Source organism: Natrix helvetica, assembly GCF_964273705.1.
Source record: "Natrix helvetica genome assembly, chromosome: 4".
Lineage (NCBI taxonomy): Eukaryota > Metazoa > Chordata > Lepidosauria > Squamata > Natricidae > Natrix > Natrix helvetica.
This window is the reverse complement of record NC_138550.1, coordinates 126,921,051-126,945,475: the sequence shown is the minus strand read 5'-3', so window position 1 is coordinate 126,945,475 and position 24,425 is coordinate 126,921,051.

Genomic DNA, 24,425 nt, shown 5'->3' with positions numbered 1-24,425 from the left:
ATGGAAAGCTGAGTCATCATTGAGCCAATCAGGATCAATCTTCAGGCTGTGGGCAGAGTTTGCCCGCAATACTGCATTTAACCAGTGCACTACCAGGGCAGGATGAACAGCCCTAATATTCTACTGCTTCATGGCCGCATAAAATAATTTAGTTAGAAGAAGGAGGTCCTATCTTTCATGGCCTTTGAAATGGAGTAGTATTCTATTTTACAAACTCATGTATCATGTGTATTTTTCTTAAATGAACTAATTAACCAACTTGGGAATTCATCTTCCATCATCTCATGTACTCTTTAGAAATATACATACTAAAATTGAATAACAATTACATTATAATCTTTTGTGATTTTCTACTAATATATCAAGCAAGTGTTTGTGGCAATTAAACTGTCATCTAATGGTAAAGGAACTAAAAAGTCCTAATTAGCATTGGATGGGCATAATAAAATATGGATGTGATTGTTGTTATGGAATTGTTCTTTTAAGGTTATGAAGCTTCCCAGAAGTGTTTGAAATTGACCAAACTAGTAAATACATATAAAATGTCAGATTCAAGAAATCAGGAAGCAGAATAGGACTCAAAAAGTTTATCTTTCAAGGAAATAGGACCTCCAGACTGATGATGAATTTGAATGCACCCTCAAGCTCAGCCTGGTCATCTTCTACATAAATTAAGTATAAAGAAACAAACCAACCTAATTGTGGCATGAAGCAAACAATTCCACAGTGGATGTTCAGAACTGAGAAATTATCTTTGCTGGCTGACATTGCAGCAAAAAGGTCTATTTTGTTTTTAATGCTCAAAAATGCTTTAATGTTCAATTCAGGTAGTTTAACTACTGTTCAAGATTACAAATGCATCCCAAACGTGTACTTAGAGCAGGGTTTCAAAATTGCAACCAACAAAGAGGTCTCTGCAGTCGTGTGCCCTGCATTCAGTCATTCGTGATGCGATGGCCATTTTTACCACTGCGCGTCCCTTTGTCACCTGCAGTTACAAAAGGCGATTTCTGAGAGTTATATAGTCATCACATTTTCTTTCCCCTGGTAACATGACCAATCAAGATCAGGGAACTTTGCAGTCAGTGCTCAGAGGTTTTTTTTCCCTCCTCATTGCTGCCAGGTGGAGTAGTAGAGGAGTGAATCTCTCATTGCTGCCCCTATTGCTTCTTTCATGTTGTTGCCTTGAGAACTGGACTGCTGTAGTTGCCTTTGTACATACCTTTTTCGGAAGAAATATCCTTCTGGGTTCAGTTCCAAGTGGGAAGAAGACACTAGATTCATGGAAGTTGCCTGGAAAGAAGGTTTATTAATGAACAGGTTCACATGCCTTGGAGATCTTGAGCGAAAAAAGATGCTAAGAGTCCCTGGGTTTAATCCCCTCTCTGGTTTTTGAACTTCGTGGGACACAGGAAGCGTATCCTGATTGGTTGCTGTCAGAGGTCATAGGTAGCTTTGTAGGTTGCCTGTGTGCTAAGTTTGGTTGAATCTTGCTGGGTGATGCAATGAAGAACAATTAAATGGGTCTGCCTGAAGGAGGTAGATCTTTGTTATGTAAAATAGACAGGTCCAGGCCTTAGTGGCCCATTAAAAAGGGAGAGGGTGAGTTTCTGCCTCGCTTTTAGGGAAAATATTCTGCCCTTTTAATATTTCCTAAAATATTTCATTTTTCTAGGAGAGGGGTGGGTTTTAACTACGTATATTTTATTTTTTTACATTTACATTTTAAATTTTTCTTTTTCATTATAGTACTTTTCTTATTTGCAAACTACTGTGCTTGTTTGTAAGTACATTACGTATCCTGCCCCATACATCCCTTCGGCCTATCCGCTCACACAGAGAGGGACTCCTCCAGGTGCCGTCCACTAGGCTGTGCCAGCGGGCGACGCCTAGGGGAAGAGCCTTCTCTGTGATGGGCCCGACCCTCTGGAATGACCTTCCCCCTGACATTAGAATGACTACTGATCTCCGCTCCTTCCGTCAGAAACTCAAAACCCACCTGTTCCATCTAGCCGGCCTGGCCTAATTCCAGCCTTCCCACCTCAGTTTTGGTTTTTAAATTTTATGATTGGTTTTATGGGCTAGTTTTAATTTTTATAAATTGTACAGGGGTTATTTAATTTAATTTTAATTATGTATATTATTGTTTGGATGGGTTTTTTAAATTTATACCTGTACACCGCCCTGAGTCCCTCCGGGGAGAGGGGGCGGTCTAGAAATCTAATTAATAAATAAAATAAATAAATAATTACAGTAGTTTGTGTAAAGCTTGAGATTGCTTACAGAAAGATCTTCTACATTCTATTGTACTATCTCTGTGTGTGCTTTTTCTTTGAGGATTAGTGTACTACTAGATTGCTTGTAGAACAGCTGATGGGCAGGTGCCAACAGTTTCCTCCAAAGTTTCCACCCAGAGCTCTGCAAATTAATTCCCCATCCCAATTTAAGTCTGGCTACCTGTCTGAAGGTGCGGCAGTTTGGAGCACAGGGCAACCTAGCTTTGCCAGAACGGCTGATGGGCAGGCAACAGGGTTCTTCTGGTTCAATGGCAGATGTCATTTAACAAACGGAAGCAAACAGCAAGCCTGATCTTCATTCATTTAATGACCGAACTGATTTGTCTAACAAGCATGGTAAAAAAAATTGTAAAAGTGTGTCTGATTCATTTTATGAAGTTTTGATTTACAGTTCCATTAGGGTCATACTTTGAAGACTGTTGATAATATATTTTCCTAGATTCTAGACTACCTGTTGTTTGTCTTTAAAATAATTATTATACATTTTCCTGGCTTCTAGTCACCATGACATCATAACTGTAATGTATTTTCAAAGCATTCTGGAGGCAAAAACCATCAATTATTACCTCCCATTTCAATATATAAAATAAAGAGCAACATAAATGGACAACCAGCATTTAAAAAGAAACCAATAAGCATTAGAAACTAAGTATGATCAGAAATTGATTATTATGATAGTTGGTTGCACACTCAGTATGTTATTTAGATTGGATTTGTCATTTCTGTCCACCTATCAAGTCTTTTCCATGAAAAGAGAGTTAATTTCAGCCCATGGTTCTAAGTGAAGTTGCCTTTTGCAATTGACAACTGTTGTCAATGTTGATGATGTTCAAGTAATGTTCTAGATCAGTTCCGCCGAACTCGTGGTCTGTGGACCAGCACTGGTCCGCAGCAATCCAGAAACCAGACCATGTAAGCAAGCAAATCTCCATCTGCAGAATGCAGACAGCACACAAAACCACGCCCTGTCTGGTCCGTAGAAAAAACTCTCTCCATGGAACCAGTCCCTTGTGTCCAAAAGGTTAGGGGCCACTCTTCTTGCACCCAAGATGCCTATTACTATTAGCACTATCTAGCTTGCTTTTGCTGCAATTATTTTACTTGTATCCTACTACTACTATAAATCTTTATATTTTGTGATTTTATCCTCTATTCTGAAGTGTCCAGGTATTGCAATGTCCACTATCCAGATGTTTTTGTTTTTCTTATCAGCAATTATTATGTTTGGGGTGTTGTATGGCAGATATTTGTCTTTTATTGTGGTTGGTCACATAATCAAACTATGTATAAACTGGATTTGGCACCTTTGTCTACTGATCAAGTCCTTCCTAAGGACCTGAGATAGGCTGTTTTTTAAAATAATAAAAGCAGTTGTTTTTATTTATTGTCTGTTTACATCAATGGGAAGTCATAGCTGCTTGTTCTTTAGCTGGGGTGGGCTCTTATACACATTAAGTCCTTTCCAAGAAAGCTGCACTAACTCTGTTCCAAAAGTCATTTGGGGATGAATAAGATCACACTCCACTCAGTTATAAATTGAATAATCTTAAACATTTATTAATCTTACATTAATACTGTAAACCAAAAATTCTGGAAATGGAGCAACAGAAATAAACATAAATAAATAATGTGTATATTATAATTATACCAAATTAGTGGTTCTTATGTCTGTTAATTGCTTTTCTATTTCTTTAATCCAGATTCATCAAGATTGACTTTTTATCTCAGAAAGATAAAAATTGAGCAAAATTCTACATGTATAGCAGGTGCCACACCAGCATTTATAACAAAAAGAGAAAGAAAATAGAATAATATTTATCTTAAAGAGTGTTGATAATAAAGGTGTTTTGTGTTCTTTTCTTCAAATGTATAGTATAACTGATGATATTTATGATATAAATCCACAAAGATTAATATGCACCTCATGTTTTATCCTCATTGCAACTGAATAAAGTAGACATGCTTGTAGCTTGTATGTATTGCTAACCTATTGTTTGCATTTCTATTTCCATCTGACATCAATTCTATGGCTGAATTCTTCTGATGTGAATGGCAATGCTAGCAACTATGTAGCATGACACCAGCATCATATCATATAAAATCTAAAAATATAAAGTTGAGGGATTCCTTTGCCACCTTTAATTATGGACTAACTACATTCTGTAGGTAAAATAGGGCTTCTATGGTCTTGCAGATCAACCCTCACTGAATGTCGTGTTTTGTATCACTGCTGTGATTGTTTCAGTATTGGACAGCCTGAGAATTTTAGGTTCCATTTCCCCATAAAAAATAAATTACTAAATATGTTATATTTAGTATATGTTATAAATATGTTTTGTTATAAAGCTGTATCTGTGCATACAGCTGAGAGAGGTGTGAAGATAAAATGGGAAGCAGAATAAATATTCCTTAAAAGACTGGAAGGTATAAATAAATGCATTGAGACACATTCAAGGCTAAATATAAAGAGAAATTGCAATAGCATCACTTGGCAGATATATTTTAGAAAGAGGAAAAACATAATTAATAATAGCAACAAAGCTCAGTTCATGAGACAAATCTTGAGGAGGAAGAATATATTTCACGCACAACAATTGCTACACACATCTAGAAGTTACGCAAAGAAAGTACTTTTTATATAGTAACTCTAATTTAATAATTCACTTGATATTAATAAGAAATTTGTAAGTAAACTAAGCAAATTTGTTGAAAAATCAATACTACCCAAATATTTCATAGCAATTTTTCCCCAGATAAAGTTTGCTTTGTAAAGGGAGATTCAATTTTTCAAGATTGGACAAATGTCAGGCACAAAAGATCAGGTCCAGGTGTGAAGGTTCGATTTAATTGATTTATTGCTAAAAGCTTATGAACAGGAATCTTCTCAACTAATGGTCAACATCTAATTATCATTTGATAAGGATAACGGCAATGAAATGGGTGCAGACCTATTTTGTTTTTTGGCCATCTAATGAGAAGGAAGGACTCACTGGAGAAGAGCCTAATGCTGGGAAAGATTGAGGGCAAAAGAAGAAGAGACGACAGAGAATGAGGTGGCTGGATGGAGTCACTGAAGTAGTAGGTGTGAGCTTAAATGGAGTCCAGAGGATGGTAGAGGACAGGAAGGCCTGGAGGAACATTGTCACGATGGGTCAGACACGACTTTGCAACTAACAACAACATATAATGATTTTAGGCTGACCTGTTTTATTCCTCTCCCTGGCTTTATCAGTCCTTCTTCTACAACAAAGCGGCCTCACCCCTCTTCTCATGGTGTAGTTATTTCATGAAGTATTTAAGGAGGACTACAAAGATAAAATTCATCTTCAGCCATAGAAAAACTCATTGTGACTTTAGACCTTTTCATTGCTCACTTTGATCTGTCTCAAAAAAAAATGTTCCTAAAGGGGAAAAAAATAGAGGACACTGTAGATGTTACATTTTGCTCCTGGAACTAATATGGAACATAATATATTTACAAATGTGTAAATATATAAATACATTTGTTAACGTCAGAGCTTCTGCTCTAAAAATCATGTATTCAAATAACATTCTGTTGAATCTTATTTATATACCTGCTTTGTATCTAGTAGTCCAGACTTCCTCAACCTGAATGTATTGGGATTTTAGTTGTAGTAGTTGTTGCAGTCATTGGAAGTCACTTATTTGAGAAAGTAGTTCAGTACTCAAAACTATTTATAGAGAAACAATGTGCCTGTTGTGAATTGCATTTCAACTGCCCTATCTTCTAGAGCAAAAAGCAAATGTTTTTTTTTCCAGAACAAGCAGCCATTATATGATGAGACAGAAGGAGGATTTTGTCTTAGATAAAGAAGATGAACTACTTGAGTCAAAATGGATATTTATGCTTAAAAGCAAAGAGAATACAGTAATGATAGCTATCTATTTATTTACTTACTTATGTACTTACTTACTTTTATTTTAGAATTTCTATTCCACTTTTATTACTGTAAATATGATCATCAACCTAGGTCTAAATTAAAACTTATTCAGTGCTAATCTATTTGATTGTTATGGATGTAGAGTTAACTAACCCAGTTACAAGCAGCTTAAGCCAATATACAGTATGAAGAGATGTTATTTGCTATTTAGGTAAGGGAAACAAAAGTTTTCCTGGGAATAAATGATACAATAACGTAGAAACCTGCCCTGAAATATCTACAAACAAATGACTGTAGCAATGAATGATCTTTGCACATCAGACCCACATGCAGTGAGAAGAAAAATATTATAATATCTAAATAAAAGTTTTAGCACTAAGTTTAGTTGTTATTCACAATGTCATAGCAATGCAGGTCTAGGAAAAAGCTACATAATCCTGAGCGCTTTATTTTGTAGCTGCTTTAAAGAGTTACATTCAGGTCCTATGTTGGCAAACTCACATTCAGAATCACATTAGCATGTGATATCAACTTAATTATAAAAGTGAAATCTCCATATTTTTATTATTCAATCACTGGAAATTGTAATGGATTAGATGAGATGGTGGATTAATCTAACTTCTTTTATTTCTAATTTTGTATGTATGTATACGTTAAAAAATAATAGTAGTAATTAAAGCAGAGAGGGCCAGTTTGATGTAATGATTTGAAGCAAGTAAGAAGCCAGGAGACTCTAAGTTCTAGTCTGCCCTTAGGTACAAAACCAGTGGAATGACCTTGGGACGGTTATTTTCTCTCAGCCCTAGGAATTAGCAATGGCAAACTGCTTCTGAGAAACCTACCAAGAAAAATATAAGGACTAGTTCCGGAAGTTGCCAGGAGCCAAAATTGATTTGCAGACACACATATAGATAAAGCATGGAATGAAGAGACTTGTGCCATTGAAAAACAGACTATAAACATACAATAATAGACTAAATGTGAGATTATAACGTCTTGCAATATTTTGTTGTTTTGAAACAAACAATAGAAAAGCAAGCAAAAATGAGTGTTGTATCCTAAAAGGCATTTAAACATAATTTGCTTTTCAGAAAATGAGCAATCATTTTGAAGCTGATGACTAAAAAAGCAGCTTGAATATAAAATGATATTGAGCCTAGTATAAATTACATTGTCAATATTTTGTAAGAAGAATCTAAATTGTTGGCCTTTACCATAAAAGTGCTAATCAGTGATTCTCCTAGAGGCTACTACGGAAAAAATATTATCTTCTCTTTCTCCTGATAGTTTCTATTCCTACATCAGTTTTAAAGGAATGAAAAACTTGCAGCCTTTGAGATTTTGTTTTAAGTAGTTGGTACTTATGACCTATCATATTTAAAAAATTTAATTGACTAATCAACCCTAGAAAAGAATTCTGTACAGTAATCATAGTTTGTAATGTTTGTAGCATGTTCGGATTCTAGTCTAAATTATATTTGGGATATGTTTTCAGCAAACACAAGCTCGGACAAAAGGAAGAGAACAGCTTGTGGCCCACATATTAACTGATGTCAGAAGACAAATATCAGAAAAACATAAAGGAAGTGCTGGGAGAGAAAATAACTTTCCACAAGAAAGTGAAACAAAGTAGTTAGCGGATAAGATACAGACAATTTATTTATTTATTTTGATGTATTTATTTCGTCAAGCATGTATTAGACAACATATATGTGTATAAACATGATTTTGGATAGACAAAATGGATACAATAAAAAGAAACATAAGGACAGGGAAGGTAGGCACGTTGGTGCGCTTATAGACCTCTTAGCGATAGGGTTAGGTCAACAGTAGACAGTCTAAGGATAAAGTTTTGGGTGTTTGGGGAAGAAACCACAGAGTCCAGTAGTGCATCCCAGGCATTGACAACTCTGTTGCAAAAGTCATATTTCCTGCAATCGAGTTTGGAACGGTTTACCTTATGTTTGCATCTATTGTGTGCTGGTGTATTGTTGTGTTTGAAGTTGGAATAGTCATTGACAGGTAGGACATTGTAGAGGATAATTTTATGTACTACTCTTAGGTCAGACTGAAGGTGGCATAGTTCTAAGTTGTTTAAGCCCAAGTCTGGTGGCATCAGGTATTCTGTTGCGAGTAGAGGAGCAGAGGACTCTTCTCGTGAAGTATCTCTGGACCCGCTCGGTTGTATTAATGTCCGATATGCAGTGCGGGTTCCAGAGAGATGAGCTGTATTCGAGAATTGGTCTAGCAAATGTTTTGTATACTCTGGTTAACTATAACCAGAGTACTATATTACCAAGGTAATATAATCAATATAAAATTGATGATATTATATATAATATATAATCAAGGTAAACAATTTGTTTAGTGACAATTCGAAGTTACAACGGTACCGGAGAAAGTGACTTATGATTATTTTTCATACTTATGACTGTGGCAGCATCTGCCTATTCACATGATAAAATTTGGATGCTTGGCAACTGACTCATATTTCTGATAATTGCAGTGTCAAAATCAATTTTCTTCTACTGTCACTATTTTTTTAGCTAATCTATTGTTTTGCCAATTATAAGTTACATTTGGATGTTTTGAGGTAATGCCACAGTTGTCTGACATACTAGAAGACTTAGGTACAGAATATTATTTTTAAATCACGCTCTATTGCAAAATGTCTTTCACTCTTTCTAAGTATTAATAAGATTAATAAGTTAAATAGCATAAATATGACAAAAGATTCCAAACATACATTGGCAAAGCACAATATTCATATAATCAGATCAGTCACCCATTAAGTATAGATGCTTCTAATTAACCATAGAGATTAAAAATTGGCATTCAGGCAGTGAGTCACAAAGGACATTATTTCATATTATTGGATTTAAGTACATAAGTTATGAGCTTTGAACCATAATGTCATGATGCCTGCTTTGTCATTTGTCCTTTCTTGACAACTCCTGTGGATGACTAAGCCATCAAGAGTTACAAAAATAACAGAATATTATAGAATGGTTTTCCCCCCTTTTTGGATAATCCAAATACCTTCTACATAAATTCCCTTTTCTAATCTAATTATGCATTTAATATTTCATTTTGCGTGTCATGGTCAAAAAAACTAAGTTAACACTATGATATTGCCTAAGTGTTAAAATGTTATTTTTATCAATGCTTATATTTGTAAAATAACTTAGTCTGAGTACACTTTTCCAAATCTGTCATTCATGCATCATTTTCTATAATTTTAAACATAATCTATCACTTTTTGGATGACATAGACATATAAGGAACACATAGTAATTTTTTTATTGTTACATCCTAATTTTTTTCAGTTTTTGGCTTTCCAATCCCTGATATACAATCTCACCAGATTCCAGATACAGGAATGTTTGTGGTACGTTTATGTTGACCCTCTTGTCTGAATCCTTTTCTGAACTTAATTCAGTCAGTTTGCCTTACCAACCAAATGCTATTTACCTGGAAATGCAGGTATTCAATTCATTCACATTTTCCAAATTAGAACGGAGCTCCTCTGTAATATCTGACTGTCAGTCTTTTCCCCTGATCTCAGGATGAAGCTTTTCCCTACATTGTCAGAGATTTTTAAATTAACAATGCAAAAGTTTTCTCTGTGGAATATGTTCACATAAATAAAAATATGACATTTGGAACATCAACATAGCATTCAAAGGCAGCAAAGGATCTGCAATATCTGGGGTGAATTCTCAGTCTTTGCCATTAAAACAAACGGTACCAACACTGTCATCAGATGTTTTATAATAATACCTGTATGCTGATAAGTTTGCTATTTCCAGCTATTTTATTCCAAAAGTCCATCATAACCACAAGCGATGGGTACATCATACAAATTTTTGACATTGGGGCACTCCTCTATCAAATGGGAATGTTATAATAGAGTAGATTGGAATTGGACAATGCTCCTATATAATATATGCAGAAACATACACTCTTGCATTTGATGCCATTATAAATTTTGGTGTATAAATCTATAATTAAATCAATAATGCTTCCAAAAGTAGATAGTTCATAAAATTGTTTGATGCTTAAGAGCTTAAGAGTGGAACCACAAAACACAAAACATTGTAGACACTGTTTGTTTGTTTGTCTGAATGATTGATTTACAGCTTGCATTTTATATATCTCCCTTGATCTGAACTCAACTCCTGATGACTTCATGGAGTCAGCTATTGAGTTTACTTGGCAATAATGCAGAAATGTTTGCTATTCCTTTTTCCTAGGACACTTTTTAAATCTCAAATTTAAATGATACCAGGTTCTGGCTTAGCAAAGGCAAAGAATGTCCATGCAATTGGCAGGCAGTGTGAGCATGATGAAAGTGCTTGGGGATAAGACTTGCAGTAGTGCTGGGTCTGAATATACACATACTGTGGAAGGAACATAATGATTCAGAGTGTTGGGTTTGCAGCAAGACTTGCAAAAATATCAAGAAGTCTTGCTTGGCAAGATGGCAGCAGACTGGCAAGCAACAGAAGAGGAGTTGGGAAGCAGGAGAAAGAGCATGTTTGGGTACAACAGCTTAGTAGTAATCCCAGACAGACAATTTAAAATCAAATATTATATAATAGCATGAATACAATATAATAGGCTAAGCTAGAGTTTTGATCAGGAACACATCAGAGGTGGGTTGCTGCCGGTTCGGCCCGGAGTGGCTGAACCGGTAGTAACGGCAGCGGGCAGATCCGCCCACCCGCCTGGATGCTTCTGCACATGTGCAGAAGTGTTGCATACAAGCATGCCCAAAGCAGTAGTAACAAAATTGGCAACCCTCACTGGAACATATCAAAGTAGGAAAGAAGTAGAAATGAAGAACAGGATTTCACAGACCACAAAGTCAGATGCTTTTCAGTAGCTTTTCTTGTCTAAACTTTAAATTTATTTGTATCAAAATGGAATTTTGGTTACAAAATATTTTGGCTGCTCCCCAGAACAATATATATGTTTTCATAGATTTTCATGGGTGTAGGTATGCTGGTCTTGTTGTATTCGAGTCTTTTCCTGTGTAAAAAATAGCCAACATCTTAAGAAACCCCAAAGACAAGATCCAGCTAGAAAACCAAGGAGTCTACGAAATACCATGCAAAATCTGCCCTGCCACATGCATTGGACAAACTAATAGGAGAATAAATGTACGCATTGCAGAACACAAGAACGCAGTCAGAAAAAAAGAAAAAAAATTCTCCCTTTTCCAGCACCTTAAAGCAACAGGACATGAAATTGATTTCGAAGGAACCAAATTAATCTCCAAAACAGAACACTTCAACAAGAGAATAATTATGAAAGCCATCGAAATTGAGAAACACCCCCACAACATGAATAAACGTGATGATACCTCCTGCCTACCAGACATCTGGAAACCAGCCCTAGTGAACAAACGAACCCCACCCACCACCCAGGTCGTTACAACACAAAAGAAAACACCAGCCTGAAGATGGCTTCTGAGACCTCGCCGAAACATTGCCAAGATAATATCAATCTTACACGGGAAAAGACTCACATACAACAAGACCAGCATATATAGAGAGTTATAGTTATAGTTGTAGTGGTAGTGGTAGGTAGGTAGGTAGGTATGTATATCTATCTATCTATATCTATATCTATATCTATATCTATATCTATATCTATATCTATATCTATATCTATATCTATATCTATATCTATATCTATATCTATATCTATATCTATATCTATATCTATATCTATATCTATATCTATATCTATATCTATATCATCTATATCTATATCTATATCTATATCTATATCTATATCTATATCTATATCTATATCATCTATATCTATATCTATATCTATATCATCTATATCTATATCTATATCTATATCTATATCTATATCTATATCTATATCTATATCTAATCTATATCTATATCTATATCTATATCTATATCTATATCTATATCTATATCTATATCTATATCTATATCTATATCTATATCTATATCTATCTATCTATCTATCTATCTATCTATCTATCTATCATCTATCTATCTATATATATATATATGCTAGTTTTGTTGTATTCGGGTCTTTTCCCGTGTAAGATTGAGATTGTCTTTGCAACATTTCAGAGAGATCTCACTCGCCATCTTCAGGCTGTGGTCTCTGAAGATGGCGAGTGAGATCTCGCTGAAACGATGCAAAGACAATCGCAATCTTACATGGGAAAAGACACGAATACAACAAAACCAGCATACCTACACCCGTGAAAATCTACGAAAACAAATGTGTGTGTGTGTGTGTGTGTGTGTGTGTGTTTTCGTAGATTATGCGGGTGTAACAATCTTACACGGGAAAAGACCCATATATATAACTATGCCTTTGATGTAAGGAAGGAGTGTCATTGTCCTGTTCTGTGTCTTGTTTCGTGGGGTGAGTCTCCTTTTGGATTAGGTCGGTAATTGTTTTTCTTTGGAATCAATTGGAAATTAATACATTTGTGAGAGTGTAATTCAGTTTTCAGGTCGTCTTTGTCGGCTAGGCGTTTGTTTCTGGAGATGAGGGTCTTGGCTACAGAGTTGATCTGTGCAGGGTGGTGATGGGATTCATGCATTTAAGTAGCAGTTGGTGTGTGTTTCATCTTAGTCCAATTGATTGTAAAAATAAAATCAAAGATTGTTGTATGAGGCCAGGTCCCACCATTTGAATCCTTCATTTTGATCAATGAATTTTTCTCTTACTAGAGAAAAAGAGTTGACAATTATATCCCTGAGTATGCTTTATTCAACATTACATCTTTAAATACATATTACAGATCCAGTTATAGATTTGCAACAGATCTGGATTGCAACAGATCTGGGTTGCAATTGCTAGATGGCCGAGTTTCTGCATCAATTTCCTTCCATTTAATTGTTATAGGGATTTGTGCAAACCAGAACTAGTTTATAATGGGATGTAATTTATATTTCTATCTGATCATTGTAGCATGATCATCCATATTATCAAATGCTTATAGAAGTAGAATATAAAGCAACTTGAAGATTAAACCGAAGAACTAATTTGTAGATGTTTAGCAAAAGAGAAACATGAGAAAAATAATATACGGCCATTGATAAAATATGGAATAATGCATTCTATAAAAATATCCAAAATTGCTCTCATTCCATAATTAATATTTTTCAATAATAATTTGAATTATACAGATTTAGCATTTAGAAGTAGCTCCAGGGCACAGAAGCAGATAAATAAATGCTAAAGTTTCAAAAATATTAAAAATGTAACTTAATGAGCTGGAGACATCTGAAATTAATCTCATGCTGCTGCCATTTATTAATGGTAAGGATAACAAAACACATCACCTTTTGGTTAGAAAGTGAGTGGATTTTGTGAAGCACATTGCCCAGTTAAACTTTAGAAAAGAAGAAGAAGAAAACATTAGAGAACTTTGCATATTATAAAGAACATGTGAACATGAAGAAGTTATATTATCAAGCAGAATTCCTGTTCAATGAAAGAGTCTAAAATAAAGCATCTTTGACAGATTGCCAGAAACATTACTTTACAGGTGGATCTTCTTTGAAAAACTTCACGAAATAGCAACGCAGAGCAACAAATGTGAAATTTTGTATTAATTTGCTAGACAAAAGCTGGATTTATATAACATACTAGAGTAGACCATATTACATAAAACTAACAGAACCAAAATTCAGCATGCTATGGCTTAATGTGAGATTTCAGATTATGAACTGTGATACGTATTTCTTAACTGATGACCTATTGGGTTATGTAAACTCTGCCAACCATTATTTAAATTAAACCACAATTAAATAAATAAATGAGCCATGGTGGCACAGTGATTAAAGTGCAGTATTGCAGAATACTGCTGATCACCGGCTGCCAGCAGTCTGGCAGATCGAATCTCATCAGGCTCAACATTGAGCCAGCTTTCCATCCTTCCATCCTTCCGAGGTCGGTAAAATGGGGACCCAGATTGTTGGGGGCAATATGCTGACTCTGTAAACTGCTTAGAGAGGGCTGGGAAGCACTATGAAGCAGTATATAAGTAAGGTGACCAACTTTTTTACAATGAAAAGGAGGACAAAACACGTTTTATTGTCCAAAATGCTAAGGTGACCAACTTTTTTACAATGAAAAGGAGGACAAATAAATTGGAAAAAATATATCGTAAATAAAAGAAATATTTTATTCATTGCAACAATAATACACTAAAATATGATATATGCATAATAAAAACATTTGCAACATTTTATATTGTAATTATGCTTATATGCCTGTTAATTATTATTTAAATGAGTACTTTTCCATTGCATTAATATTTTTTGTCAATGTATCATCTTCTAACAATATATTGGAAATATCTGAACAAGAAATATCCTTCATATTGAATTTTACGGCAAGTGCTGCAGCTAGAGTATCAACATTCAATCTCGATTTCTCATCGAAAAATCATTGGCAATTTAAAAAAACTCTTTCAACTGCTGCATTAGTTCCAGGGCAGCACAACATAAATTGAACAAGTATAAATAAATGTTCACATGGAATATGTTCATTTTTGAAATGGCTGAAAATATCCACCCATCTTTTATCAACATGTTGATTTTCCCATTATATTAATTTTTCAGAATTTAAATATACATTCAGTCTTCTAATTTCTTCAAAGAGACAATTGTCGTCTATTTTAATGTCTAGCATTTCTTTAGATAAAAATTCAACACAAGATTCAATATCTGTCCAATATACTTGCGATGAAGTAAAAAAACACCATTAAAAACTGTTTAATAAAACGTGAATTGTACTTACCTCTGTATAATTGAATATTCACTGAGAAAGAAATAATTACCGTGAATCATTCAATTGCCAATGTGCCGTGAGTCTACTGTGTGCGTATGTGCCGTGTCGTGTTTCGGTTAGAAGTAAACAAAGCCACTTGCACGTGGCGCTCTCTCTCAAGGTCTCCCGTGCGGAGCGCATGCGTCTCATAATTGCATCTTATACTGCACTATACCGAGCCTTGACGAATTGTCATGTCCAATACAAATACGTCACATAACGCGCAACAGATTAGTCTTCAAATATCAAAAAGGAGGACATGTAGGAGGACACTTTTCGATGGAGGACAGAACTTACAAAAGAAGGACTGTCCTCCCTAAAGGAGGACGGTTGGTCACCTTAATATAAGTCTAAGTGCTATTGCTATTGCTAAACAAATATGATTAATGAATGAAGCAAACCAATGTTAAACAGAAGAAAGTATAGGTTTGTTTGATTCTTCCATAGCTCCCGCATTTCCAATGTATAATCATATCCAAATAACTCATTTTCAACTAACCTGCTTCTGAATTCTAAATTTTAATATGGAGCAAATATATTGTAACCAGGGATTGCAATACAAAGAGAAGTAAACATAATAAGATTCAAAATACCTCACTGTGAGCTGAAACATTGCAGTGAAGGAATTTTACGCACTCTAGCAAGATAATGTAATTACAGACAACAGTAGCAAGGGCACACTGACTGGCATAAACTTAATTCTTCAGATCCGTAACAGCTCAGTATTCCAAGATGATGGCTTAGTGCTTCATTTAGGCACTAAGCCTAAGCTCTGCATGGATACAGCTGTACTGTGAAACACACTAAATTAGCAAAATCTGTCATAATGCTGGTAGCTAGCTCAACAAAGACCATCTACTAGCTGACACAGATCAAGGTGGGGGATTGCTTTCAATCATACTTCAAAGAGTTCATTTCTTCTGAGCTTGTTTCAGGCTACGCGAATGACAGGTAAAGTTAATAAATTTAAAGGTATGGATTTCACATAAAGGAAAAAAAGGAGATATTTTTAGATGCTGTAAGCTATTTGGACTTTAAATACTATGAATATTTAAAGTCCAAAAAAACCTGGAATATGCCAGTTTGGAAGGTTAATGAAAATAGTTACTGGCTAAATGAGTATGAAGAAAAGTATTTTGCAATAATATTGTGCCTGAGACATAGCACTTTAAAATAATATATAGATATTAAATATGTTAAAGAACGCTTGATATAATTAGGTGGCTTTATTTGGTTTTAAAGGACATTACTATATTACACATAAAATACCTTAGAGACCTTGTTTGGTGTATCGCTTAAGCTAGAAGACTACAAATGTCAAGAGAGTGAATTCTAGACCCATCTTAGACACAAAGCCAGTTGGGGACCTCGATCAGTTATTCTTTCAATGTTTGAAGGAGCCAGTGACAAACCACTTCTGAAATCTTGCCATCAAAACTGCAGGAACTTCCAGACATCACTAGTACTCAACACTGACACAAACACACAAACACCAAACACACACACACACACACACACACACACAATGCTTATCCTGCTAAAGGTTACTTGATATATTTATGTCAGGACTCAGATCTGGACTTGAGGTTCTCTCTCTCTCTCTCTCTCTCTCTCTCTCTCTCTCTCTCTCTCTCTCTCTCTCTCTCTCTCTCTCTCTCTCTCTCTCCTCCCTCCCTCCCTCCCTCCCTCCCTCCCTCCCTCTCTCTCTCTCTCTCTCTCTCCTTCCCTCCCTCTCTCTCTCTCTCTCTCCCTCCCTCCCCCCACACATACAAATTCATATCATATAGAGCTAGACTTGCAAGAAGTGTTTTTTTTTAAATCTGCATTTACAATAAATCAACCAACCAAATCATGTGGCATGCAGCTAAGTAACAGCTTCAAAAATAGCAGCCTTACTGGTTCTTCCTTGCAACAAGGAAACTTCAATATGCCATGTCCTCCCTCATCCCCATTCCAATGAACACATTCAGTAGCATAATAGATCTATAATAGTATATTCTTGGAATCCTTTGGATATATTTGGGGATGTCTGAGCTAGCCCCCAGTCTGTATTTTCTTAATGTATGTATATAGGTCAGCTGCAATAGGTAGATCATACAGGTAATCAACTCCACTGGAAAGTTAGAGCTGCTTTTATTGAGATTGGTTATAATAACTAAATCTTTCAAGTTGGATTGTTCTGTTTCATCTCCTTCTTCTTATAGTTCAGTGAATTATGGAAGCATCTGCCTGAACAGCTTCCAAATGTTATATCATTGTTTTCCACTTAAAGAAAGCTTCAGGCCTTTTTGCGTAGGTTCCTGCGTATTTCTTTCAAGAATATCTTCCTTATCTTCTACAATAAGTAATTTAAACCATTCCTAAAGGCATATATGGAAGCTTGTTTGGTGCAGTGGTTAAGGCTTTAAGCTAGAAATCAGGAGACAGTGAGTTCTAGTCCCATGCTAGAACCTTAGGTGACCCTGGGCTACTCACTTTCTTAGGAAGAAAGCAATGGCAAACCATTTCCAAATTCTTGCCAAGAAAACTCCCCTCTCTCCAACAAACAACAACTGGTTCACTTGAACATGCCAGAACAAGTATTTGTCATTAAACATATAATCCAATGTCATTGAGCTATTCAGTAAATTATGGTTTATTCCACAGCAGAATAGCATATCATTCTAAAATTCCCCCTCATTAAGTGAAAGATAAGAATAAAGCTTTCCAACATAGGCTTTCTATAGCTTTGTGGACTCCAGTTCTCAGAATATTTTAATCATGATTTTTAAAATAGAAATCTAGACACCGAGAAGGCATCTGGATTATAAAATGCTGGTGTATCTCATATAGACCACCTATTATCTTTTAATTACCTGAAAATAAATGCTTTTGAATTCAAGGAGGCTGAGAAGTTCCTCACCATTTCAGCACACACTGCTTCAGCACTATATCTCTTTTCCATTTCTGCTTTCTAATAAGTGATAGATAACAATTTGGAGATGAACAGTGGAGAGACATCATGAAGACATATCAAAGTACACTGGTTCACAGCATCCCTCCTGAGACAAGAACAATATCAGTTTTCACTTGAGCATATATTTTGCCAGCTTTTGACATTGGTTTCATTGCAATATCCAGGTGTGAATGGACAGGATCTACAGGATATATCACATGCAGGAAATATCTCATCTACAAAGCAATGTTTTAAAGAGCATCCTGAAAGATAGGAATGAATAGAAATGTTAACATGATTCTATAAAATGAATTTAAAAAGTTAAGCCCATGAAACAGAAGTCAACATCCATCATCAACAACCTATTTACTATCAAAGAAAATCTCTTGGAAGTTCATCCAAACTGCTTGTCCATGTCCATGCAATGCAGTGGCAGGGCATTGATGGATTAATTGAGTATGCATATATGTCTCCATTGCATTGTGAGATACACTAGTTGTCAGCTGACTTCCTGATGCAAATCTGTCTATCACCTATAAAACCCTTCATGGCATTTGGTGTGACTATTTGAGGGACCACTTGTCTCTGTCTATTTTTGCTGTCTGATGAGATTGTTTAGGATGAACACCTTCCAGGTCCCATTGATTAAACAATGTCATATTTAGGGACCCTAGAAACACGCCTTCTCAGTTATAGCTCCTGCTGTGTGGAATGATATCCTCTCGAGAGATGCAATTTTCTCCCTGTTACATCAGGTAAAGGAAAGGCACACTCAGACTTAGGCAACAACAGCTCTTTATTAAGTCAGTAGCAACTATGTACAATCCAGCAAAGGTTCAGTCTGACAGCAGCCCTTTTATAGGGAGTTATCAGATCCTTCAACTAATCAGGTTGAATCTCTGTTCCCGCCGGAAAAGAGGACCTTGGTGGAAACCATTGTAACTGATTCTGGTATCTAACACCCCTCCCTACTTAGACGGGATCAACTGACTTGTGACACAGTCATGCAGGTAGGCGGGTGTTCTGGTGGCTCGCCGAGACCTGCACAGTTCAGTTGGTGCATGTTTTTTGGTCAGGTTGGACTGACCTGTTGACTCTGCGGCTTCGCCTGGTGGAAGCTCCTGGAACTTTTCCCAGGCTGCGGCTGGAACTTCTAGAGCCGGTTCACTCGGACCTCGCTGCAGGCCTGCAATGCTAACAGATAAGTTCCCCAGTACCTTCGGACTTGAGTTGTCTGTGGAAGGAGTGACTTCATGCTCCTTTTGGGTAGGGCTTTGGCTAACTCATGCAGGAGTTACCTCTGGTTGTCTAAGAGTGGAGTTGGAGAGGCGGCCACAGAGTTGGTCAATGTGCTGTCTCCAATTCTGACCATTCTCAAGCTCTACTAGGTAAGAGTGAGGTCCAGTGGTGCCTATCACCATGGCAGGGATCCACAGAGTTCCCCCAGTGTAGTTGTGGGCAAAAACTACGCTAAAATTCCTTATTTTACTTGTTGAATCGGGGTGGCAATGTGGCAGAGTAATTTGGGTGTAGCTGGTCTAAGTGGGACCTTAGCCGGTGACCCATTAGAAGCTCAGAAGGGCTTCTCCCAGTGGTAACACTTGGCGTGATGTGCTGTATGAGGAGGAATTGATCAACCCATGTTTGCCAATCTCCCAGGCCCATCCTGGATAGGGCCTCTTTTGTAGATCTCACCATTCTCTCCACCTGACATTGGAGGCCAGATGGAATGGAGTGATTATTCCATGTCTGATTCCCTGCGCTGCTAAGTAGGTCTCGAACTGCATGGCTGTAAATTGGACTCCGTTGTAAGAGACCAAGACATCGGGCAGGCCATGGGTGGAGAAAAGTTTCCGTAGTGCCTTGACGACCACCTCTAACATGATACAGGTCATCAAGGACTACTTCTAGCCATTTCGAGTAGGCATCCACAACTACCATGAAAGTCTGGCCATGAACTGGGCCAGCGAAGTCTATGTGCACCCTAGACCATGGTGCTTGAGGTCGCTCCCACTCCTTAGCAGGCGCCTCTGGGGGACCTGGTCTGGACTCCTGGCACAGTGTGCAGGTAGCCACCTATTCTTCTATCTCCCTGTCCATGTTAGGCCACCACACGTAACTCCTGGCCAAAGACTTCATTCTGACAATTCCAGGATGTCCTATGTGCAAAGCCTCTAATACTGCAAAGCGCAGTTTGGGTGGAACAACGACCCGGTCCCCCCCCCCAGTTAACAACAATTTATTACAGACAGTTTATCATGTTTGCAGTAAAACATTTTAAACTCAGACCCAACCGGCCCCTTGGGCCACCCTCTCCCCACCTAGTTCAAAACCTGTTTGACAGTGGAGTCTTTTGCAGAGTGGTGGGCAACGTCACTAGACGAGACAGGATAAGTCTCAAGGCAGTCAATGAGAAGGACTGGCGTCTCGGGGTGGGGTCTGCAAGCAGTTCAGGTAGTGGGCATCGACTCAAGGTGTCAGCGTTCCCCAATGTAGAGCCAAGTCGATGGACAGGGCGATAACTGTAGGCCGCAAGGAAGATTGACCATCTGGTCATTTGCGGCAACAAAGAAATAGGAGTAGGCCAGTTGCCAGCCAGCAAGCCCAGTAGTGGTCTGTGATCCGTGATGAGTTCAAAGTCACAGACATAGAGGTACTCGTGGAACCTTTTAACACCAGTGACTGCAGTCAGAGCCTCGCGGTCCAGTTGGCTGTAATTCCGCTTGATGGCAGATAAGGTCCATGAGTAATAGATGATGGGCACCTCACTTCCATTGGGCATGAGGTGGCTGAGGACAGCTCCAACGCCGAAGGGGGAAGCGTTGCACATAAGAACAAGTGGCAGGGTCTGGCTGTATTGGACCAAAAAGGTGTCCACTGACAGCAGTCTCTTGACTGCAGCAAATGCGACTGCTTCAGCTTTGCCCCAAGACCACTTTGCATTCTTTGCGAGAAGTTGATGTAAAGGTTCAGTAACTATGGCTTTCTGTTTTAGAAAGACACTGTAGAAGTGAAGGAGCTGGAGGAATGCCTACAGTTCGGTCTGATTGCAAGGTGTAGGGGCATCCTGGATTGCCTAAAAATTTTTTGTCAGCCAGGTGAATCCCAGAGCCATCAATGAGGTACCCCAGGAATTTAACCCTTGGCACATTAATTTGGCTTTTTCCCTTTTTGAGGCGGAGGCCCTTTTCTCTGATTCTGGCCAGAATGGATCTCAATCATTTAAATAATTGTGCCTTATTTGCAGCCGAAACCAATATGTCATCAAAACAGGGGAATCCCCTGCAAAAACCGTTCCATGATGCCAGGAACGATACTAACTTCAAATTGCAGGTGGCTGCATTTGAATGCACCCCTGTGCATCACAATGGTTTGGGCCTCCACTGTGGTGCCATCTACAGGCATCTGCAGGTATGCCTGCGCCATCTAATTTTGCGAAAACTTTTCCGGGGCCTAATTAATGTAGTAAATGCTCTACAACGGGTACAGGATAAGTGCTTTGTTTATTGTGCACTTGTAGTCTGCGCAGATGTGGACTGACCTGTCAGATTTGACAAGTGTCACAATAGGGGTCTCCCAGCGTGCGTGATCTCCCAGCTCTAGGATTCCCTGGCCTATTAATTTGTCCAGTTCCAAATCAATTTTGGGGCGGAGAGCGAAAGGTACTCTCCTGGGTTTTAGTCTGATAGGGGCTACATTGGGGTCCAAATTAAAGGAAATTGGGGTCCCCACATGCTTACCAAGACTGGGGCAGAAGACGTCCTCGAACTCCTTAAGGAGTTTCTCAGTGCTTTCGTCTCGTATGGCGTTGATTCCGGTAAATTGTAGGCCCAGGGCTTTGAACCAGTCAAGCCTCAGGAGGCTCTGCAGATCTCCATTGACTACTGACACTGGTGGCTGGCCACAGAATGTCTTGAATTGCACCCTGAAAGTGTCCTGGTCCACGATGGGGACTCGGTTCCCCTGGTAGTCGCGAAGGCAGATGTCAGGAACACATAGATGCTTCTTCTTGAGGCTAGGGATAGCTTGCTTGAGTACTACCCAAGGCATTATGGTCAGGTATGACCCAGTGTCGATCTCCATTTCACATGGAGAGTCCTCAATGAGGACTGTGACCTTCAGCTTTTTTGGCCGCTTTGTGCAGACTTGGTCTATGGAGGTGTGGTGGGTGACTCTGGTATCACCTTCTGTTCGCCGTGGTGGCAGCTGCGTATCCCTTGGTTGGGCCTCTGCTGGCGGTTGCCAGTGTTAGATCGGGTAAAGGAAAGGCACACTCAGGCTTAGGCAACAACAGCTCTTTATTAAGTCACTAGCAACTATGTACAATCCAGTGAAGGTTCAGTCTGACAGCAGCTCTTTTATAGGGAGCTGTCAGACCCTTCAACCAATCAGGTAGAATCTCTGTTCCCGCCGGAACAGGGGACCTTGATGGAAACCATTGTAACTGATTCTGGTATCTAACACTCCCCTTACTGATTTTTCACAAATTGTTAAGAATCAGGACTTGGGTTAGGATGGTGAGCAGGTGTTTTGGGATTTGGGGCAATTGGGTAACCTTCTAGTCTTTTGTGTTATGGAGTGGTTCTTATATTCCCTTTTCTTTCCCACAGTTGTTGTAAAATTGGATGGCCCCAAACCTGAAATAATTATTTAAAAGTATTAAACTACAGTGAAAGCATACCTATTTTTTTGATAAGTGGAACCTCAATTTCATGATGTCATGGTACCATTGAAAAAGGAGATGAAGAGATGCTAAGGAATGGTCAGATAAGAAAGCACAGCGGCATAATGGGCAGAGAAAGAGGCTCAGAAGGGACCCTCCCTAACTTCTGAGAAAGTAAAGGAGTTGGCCAGAGATTTGTTCTTTCAGAGTTGAGAAGACTGATGTCAGCCAAAGATCACGTAAAATGAATTTTGTTTTAAGTCTAGCAGGAAGGAATTTAAATATTTGCTTTTCAGTCATTTCTAAGCAGGGTAGATGAATCTCATTCTACCAGGAAAAATAAGAGGAAAAAACAACGCTAAGTGTACAAGAATTGTTAGACTTTAACATGCGTGCAGTGACTGAATGAGCTCTTTTAACTCTTCTAATCTTTTCAAAAGATCTGCACTCTTAGCACAGAGCATCCCTTTCAAGATTGGTGTGTGTGTGTGGGGGGGGGTTTCAAATATTTCTTTGGACAGCTATATAAACATGCAGTATTTTGAAATCAAATGGTGGTGCAGGTAGCACCAGAACAGCAGTTTCTACTCTTTGAAAACCTGCTGCCTCTGCTGCTTTTTAAATGTTTCAGCAGGGGTAGTAGAAATGGGATAGAGATGAAAACAGGCAAGATACAAATGTACAAAAGGGGTGGCAGTTGAATTGCATCCAAAGCCACCTCCACTGCTTGTCTCTTTTGTCTCTTTTGACAAGCTACTGCCTCCCCCACCTCTGCTACTGTTAAGCATGAAGTTGGACAAGGCGCCTCAGTCATTTAAAAAAAAACATATAAAGTAAATGTAATGCCAGCTCTCATGCCTAATATGGCAAATTTCCATGGATTTTTAATAAGAGCTCAGTTTGGGCATTTGTTGAATTTAAAATCTTTCTTTCTCTAGAAGCTAATTGAAACTGAAACATTTACTCTGGTCCAATAATTCTTAATTGCTATCATAATACTGGAAAATCACAACTACCTTTCACACATGAGAATGCTTGTACAAGCTGCTATACAGAGGATTCCCAGGGCCATTCCTGCTCCTCTCTGATGTTCAGATGTACCGTATTCTCCTAGCTACCAGCATGTTAGTTAGGGCTTCCTCATTCACTATCCTTGCTTTTGCTCTGTGGAGGAACTGGAATTATGTTCTGGAAAATGTGATCTTCAGGATGATAGGATACTGGCAGAAGGAATGGGCTGGGTCATAATTGTTCATCATCCCATTAGTGGTCATGTCATTATATGCAACGTTTGGATAACATGCTGTGTTCTTTACAGTATTGAAAATCACTAGCATTCTGTCAGGCCAAATTTAGTAGAAATAAAAACTGGCTGGCAACTACCACACTGTCTAGTTGTCCACCAAATACAGCACAATAAGATGGTGACACGTAAATTAATTCTCTGTTAAGTATACTTCTTTCTCCTTAGTGAAAGCAAAATTGGGAAATTTGACTACAGAGCCGAAGTTTAAAATGTATTACTTAATTATATTAATCTGTCTGGAGAATACACATGAATAGCTGTTGCATCGCACTTCATTTTCCTCAGGCATAAAATTCTAATGCAATTTTTCCAGCTGTGTGCATTATTCCATAAGCACACGGGTATATCTATCTATGTGAAATGCATACCTTATTAAGTACCCTTTGTGTAGATATATTCCAAATTGCTGAATATGAAGATGAAGATAATGAAAACATTTGCTGAAAGGATGCCTAGAGGAATTCGCCTCGAATCTATGTTCTTA